We start from the raw sequence: 6,437 nt of genomic DNA, 5'->3' as shown, positions 1-6,437 counted from the left end.
GGTTAGAGAAGTTACATTAAGCAATATCACCTATTGCATGTAATAGAACATTAGAGATTCCAAAGCTAAAGAAACATATCGAAAGATCAAGTGTAAATTTAATGTGGCCGGTTCCAGTATTAAGCTCGTATTAGAGTATTCTATGGTTTTGAGTAGTACTCGTGCCGTTTCTGTACTCTTGCAACTTCTGCTAAGTAGTTGTGCATACATTCATAACATAGAATGCTTTGATTAGAAAGCAATCGTTTCATTTGAGTAGAGTGTCGGTTTGAATTTTGCTGAAAGCTGCTATGTGTAACTTGTAAACCTTAATTTTACTTGTCGTATGATTTAGATTTGTCTGCAACCAATATTATTAGTGCGGTCATAAAGTTAGAGAAGTTACATTAAGCAATATCACCTTTTCTACATAATAGAACATCAGAGGAAAATAAACATATTGGCAGATCCTGTGTAAAAGCCTGTGGTGGGTTCCTGAATTCAGCTTGTATTTTGAGTATTCCACGGCTCTAAGTAGTATTCATGCAGTTTCTATGCACATCCAAATCCACCTGTGTAGTTATGTAGACATACTTAACACAAAATGCTTTGAATAGAAAGAAATGCTTTCAGTAGAATTGTGTTGATTTGAATTTTGCTGAAAACTGCTATGCTCTATCTTGTTGTAAAGCTTTTAATTTTACTTACCACATGATTTAGAGATGTCTGCAACCAATTTTATGAGTCTGCTCATACAGTTAGAGAAATTACATTAAGAGATATAACCTTTTGCACATAATTAAACATTGGAGTTTCCAAAGCTAAAGAAACATATTGGCGGATCCGGTGTAAATACTATGTGGACGGTTCCTGAATTCTACTTGTATTAGAGTAGTCCGTGGCTCTAAGGAGTATTCATGCAGTCTCCGTACACTTCCCACGCCAGCTGGGTAGTGACGTGCACATACGTAACACAAAATGCATAGAGTTGAAAGTAATGCTTCCGTTCAAAAGAGGCTAGATTTGAATTACGCTGAAAACTGCTATGTGCTAACTTGTTGTAAACCTTTTAGTTCTAGATACCAGATGTTTTGGAGTTGTCAGTAATCGATTTTATCACTGTGCTACTAAAGTTAGAGAAGTTACATTAAGGAATGCCACCTTTTGTACATAATAGAACATCAGAGATTCCAAAGCAAGAAACATATTGGCAGTCCTTGTGTAAAAGTCTGTGGTAGGTTCCTGAATTCAGCTTGTATTTTGAGTATTCCATGGCTCTGAGTAGTATTCGTGCAGGTTCTATGCACAGCCAACTCCACCTGAGTAGTTATGTAGACATACTGAACACAAAATGCTTTGAATAGAGAGTAATGCTTTCAGTTCAACAGAGCGTATATTTGAATTTTGCAGAAACCTGCTATGTGCTAACTTGTTGTAAACCTTTTAATTTTACTCGTCATATGATTCAGAGTCGTCTGCAACCAAATTTACGAGTGCGCACATAAAGTTAGAGAAGTTTCATTAAGCAATATCACCTTTTGTACATAATAGAACATCAGATTTTCCAAAGCTAAAGGGACATATTGGCGGATCCAGTGTAAATACTACGTGGAAGGTTCCTGAATTCAGCTTGTATTAGAGTATTCCATGGATCCGAGGAGTATTCATGCAGTCTCTGCACACTTCCAACGCCACCTGGGTATTTATGTACAAATACGTAACACAAAATACATCGAGTAGAAATTAATGCATTCAGCTCATTAGAGTGTAGATTTGAATCATGCTGAAAACTGCTTTGTGCTAACTTGGTGTAAACCTTTTAATTTTACTTTCCATATGAATTAGAGTTGTCTGCAGCCAACGATATGACTGCACTCATAAAGTAAGAGAAGTTACCTTTTGTACATTATAGAACATCAGAGATTCCAAAGCAAAGAAACATATTGGCAGTTCCTGTGTAAAATCAATGTGGTGGGTTCCTGAATTCAGCTTGTATTTTGAGTATTCCACGGCTCTAAGTAGTTTTCATGCAGTTTCTATGCACATCCAACTCCACCTGTGTAGTTATGTAGACATACGTAACACAAAATGCTTTGAATAGAAAGAAATGCTTTCAGTAGAATTGTGTTGATTTGAATTTTGCTGAAAACTGCTATGCTCTATCTTGTTGTAAAGCTTTTAATTTTACTTACCACATGATTTAGAGATGTCTGCAACCAATTTTATGAGTCTGCTCATACAGTTAGAGAAATTACATTAAGAGATATAACCTTTTGCACATAATTAAACATTGGAGTTTCCAAAGCTAAAGAAACATATTGGCGGATCCGGTGTAAATACTATGTGGACGGTTCATGAATTCTACTTGTTTAATTACGAGTGCGCACATAAAGTTAGAGATGTTTCATTAAACAATATCACCTTTTCTCCATAATAGAACATAAGCTTTTCCAAATCTAAAGAAACACATTGGCACTTCCAGTGTAACTGCTATGCAGGAGTTTCATGAATCCAGCTCGTAGTAGAGTATTCTATGTTTTTGAGTAGTATTCGTGCAGTTTCTATACACTTCCAACACCACCTGTTATGTAGAAATACGTAACATAGAATGCTTAGATTAGAAAGTAATCCTTTCATTTGAATCAAGTGTAGAATTGAATTTTGCTGAAAAATTCTATGTGGTAACTTGTTGTAAATCTTTCAGTTTTACATATCATATGACTTAGAGTTGTCTCCAACAAATTTAATGATTGCACTCATAAAGTTTGAGAAGTTACATTAAGTAACATTACCTTTTGTACTTAATAGAACATCAGATATTCCAAAGCTAAGAAACAAATTGGCACTTCCAGTGTAACTACTATGTAGCTGTTACCTGAATTCAGCTCGTATTAGAGTATTGCATGGCTCTGAGTAGTATTCATGCCGTTTCTATGCACATCCAACTCCATCTGAGTAGTTATGCAGACATACATAACACAAAATGCTTTGAATAGAAAGTAATGCTTTCAGTTGAATAGAGTGTAGATTTGAATTTTGCTGAAAACTGCTATGTTCTATCTTGTTGTAAAGCTTTTATTTTACTTGTCATATGATTTAGAGTTGTCTGCAACCAATTTTATGAATGCGCTCATAAAGTTAGAAAAGTTACATTAAGGAATATTACCTTTTGTACATAATAGAACATCAGAGTTTCCAACGCTAAAGAAACATATTGGCAGCTCCAGTGAAAAGCTATGTGGTAGTTTCCTGAATTCAGCTTGCATTAGAGTGTTCGATGGCTGTGAGTAGTATTCATGCAGTTTCTATACAATTCCAACTCCACCTGAGTGGTTATGTAGACATAGCTAACACAACATGCTTTGAATAGAAAGTAATGCATTCAGCTGCATAGACTTGAATTTCGCTGGCTTGCTATGTGCTAACTTGTTGTAAACCTTTTAGTTGTAATTGTCATGTGATTTATACTGTCTGCAACCAATTTTATGAGTGCGCTGATAAAGTTAGAGAAGTTACATTAAGCAATATCACCTTTTGTGCATAATAGAACATCAGAGTTTCCAAAGCTAATGAAACATATTGGCAGATCCAGTGTAAATGCTATGTTGACGGTTCCTGAATTCAGCTCGTATTAGAGTATTCCATGGTTTTGAGTAGTATTCGTGCAGTTTCTATACAATTCCAACTCCACCTGCGTAGTTATGTAGACATAACACAGCATGCTTTGATTGAAAGTAATGCATTCAGTTGCATAGTGTGGAGATTTGAATTTTGCTGAAACCTGCTGTGTCCTAACTTGTTGTAAACCGTTTAATTTTGCTTTCCATATAATTCGAGATGTCTACAACCAATTTTATGAGTCTGCTCATAAAGTTAGAGAAGTTACATTAAGCAATATCACATTTTGAACATAATAGAACATTAGATTTTCCAAAGTATAGAAACATTTTGGCAGCTCCAGTGTAAAAGCTGTGCGGTAGGTTCCTGAATTCAGCTTGCATTAGAGTATTCCATGGCTGTGAGTAATATCTCTTCTTCTACATAATAGAACATCAGTTTTTCCAAAGCTAAAGAAACCTATTGGCACTTCCGCTATAAATGCGGGGTAGCAGTTTCTTGAATTCATCTCGTCTTAGAGTATTCCATGTTTCTCTGTAGTATTCATGCAGTTTCCACACACTTCCAACTCCACCTGTTAGTAATTTACACATACTTAACACAAAATGCATATCGTAGAAAGTAATGCATTCAGCTCATCAGAGTGTAGATTTGAATTCTGCCGAAAACTGCTTTGTGCTAACTTGTTGGAAACTTATCTATTGTACTTACCATATGATTTAGAGTTGTCTGCAACCAATTTCGGTGCTACTAAAGTTAGTTACTTTAAGTAATTTTAGGGCTTTCTTTAAAAAAATGTGATGTTATGGGAATTAATTTTATTTAATTCACAAAATTGTGTTTCATTGCTTACAATCTAAAGGGCTTCTGGAGATATTTCACTTTCATTGACAAAATGAAGGAAGGAGGGTTTTATTTCCCAGTTCTCTACACACACTCCTGTTCAGTTTGTGGCTGGAATGCGCCTTTAAGTTGGAGAGTAAACAGCAGTCCCTCCAACTCGCCCCATTTCTTCGTTAGCCAATCATTCATGGGAAAGGCGGAGACTGGTGTTATTGACATTAGATTAGCCAAATAAAAACAGACTAGAATCCCACTGTCTTGTGGGACAGTAGGACACCGAGTCTGGTGGGCGGGAACCTGACAGATGGACATATCCACAATCCAAAGTAGGAGGGTGTGGTGCATTCGGGAGTACTCCTTTAACGGATATCTGCTGGTCCAAGGAGAGGCTCTGTCTCCAGGACGGTACTTCGCAGCACCCCCCACACGTACTGTCCTCATAATCCTGAGCCTCCGTACAATGGGACAATCTACGCGGGAACAACACCTGAAGATTGCTGCTGGAATGGAGACACTGTGCTGCCTTTGGCATCTGCTCAGGACGCGGTTTTCTGAATGAACTTAAGTACTGAGGTGAGCGGATATTTCACAGCACTGATCACCTGCGCCCTGAATTTTGACTGAGTCACCCCGTAAATAAAGGTGTTCGTGCAACAGCTGAAATCCCTCTGCAAATACCCGACGTAGTGAAAGATCCATTCAGAGTTATTGAAATCCAATCCTTTTCCAGAGCCCTGATAATATATAACATTTACAATATATGTCATCCACAGGAGAATGAAGTTGCCGGAGAGGGTGAAAAGTAAAACCATAGACCTTCTTCTGCTCTCTATCTCCGGGTCACTGCTGTTATCCCCTTTCCTCTGAACCTTCAGCCCCTTACGGACCCTGCTGGCCACTAAAATATGTCTGACTGTCAGAGCGTTGAGTAAGAGGATCCCAGCGAAAGGCAGGAACGGAGTTAAAACCGTATCGAGCCAGTCATATCCCACCCAACCAGGGTCAGTGAAATAATTGTCCACGAGATCACAGAACACGGTACATTGTCGATGATCACCCAAGGTTTCCGAGTGAAGTATCGGGGGAAGTTTTTCAAACAGAACAGTACGCCCGTTGTTGTTATAACTACAGCCGCTGTTCTCCCGGTGCAATATATTGTTTTCAGCTTCTGGCAGCAAATGGCAACAAATCGATCAAAGGTAAAAGCGACGGTGAACCAAACGGAGCAGTCTATGGCTGTGAACATCAGTACATTGATAATACTGCACACAGGGGTGATGCTCAGAAAACTCCATGGGAAGTAATATCCATTGATTTGATACAAGATGGCCTGGGTGACAACGCTCAGAAGATCAGCCGCTGCCATGGCCACCAGGTAGCGGGTGGTGCAGCTGGAGAGGCCACACTTTCCCCGGGACAGGATCACTATCGCCACTAAATTCACTAGTGAGAGAGAGAGAGAGTGAGTGAGAGAGAGAGAGAGAGAGAGAGAGAGAGAGAGAACAGACACATGGTATTACAGAATACATTCTTTTGGAATTAACATAGTATCGCGCTTCATCTAAAGGTGAGGAATGCACGAATCTGTGAACGGCTGGTAATCTAAAATCCGACACATTTCACTCTGCCTCTGACCTGCCTTCCTCAGTGTGGAGATAAGACGATGTGTCGGGAATTGTCGGCGATAAGTTCAAGCTGTATTAAGAACACCGATCTCTGCTGATCCCGATTCCAGTCGGTGATGGGGCTGCCTTTACTGATTTAACGGTGACTGAACAGGCCTTTGGAAACTCTCATCTGATGTGGCCGAGAATTGATACAGAGGGGAGTAACACTCACAAAATAATGAAGGAACTCATCAGGTCTGGCAGAGTTCATGGAATCACCATCCTGGAGATCCCCAGACTGTGAGCAACTCCGAACGAGATGTCATTAAAGGCGTTACGTTAGAGTCGATTTCGTGAGTTAGAGGAGAGACTGAGGATTATTTTCGTTTG

This window comes from Hemitrygon akajei, unplaced genomic scaffold, assembly GCF_048418815.1.
Source record: "Hemitrygon akajei unplaced genomic scaffold, sHemAka1.3 Scf000063, whole genome shotgun sequence".
NCBI lineage: Eukaryota > Metazoa > Chordata > Chondrichthyes > Myliobatiformes > Dasyatidae > Hemitrygon > Hemitrygon akajei.
Note: the sequence above shows the minus strand (reverse complement) of the source record.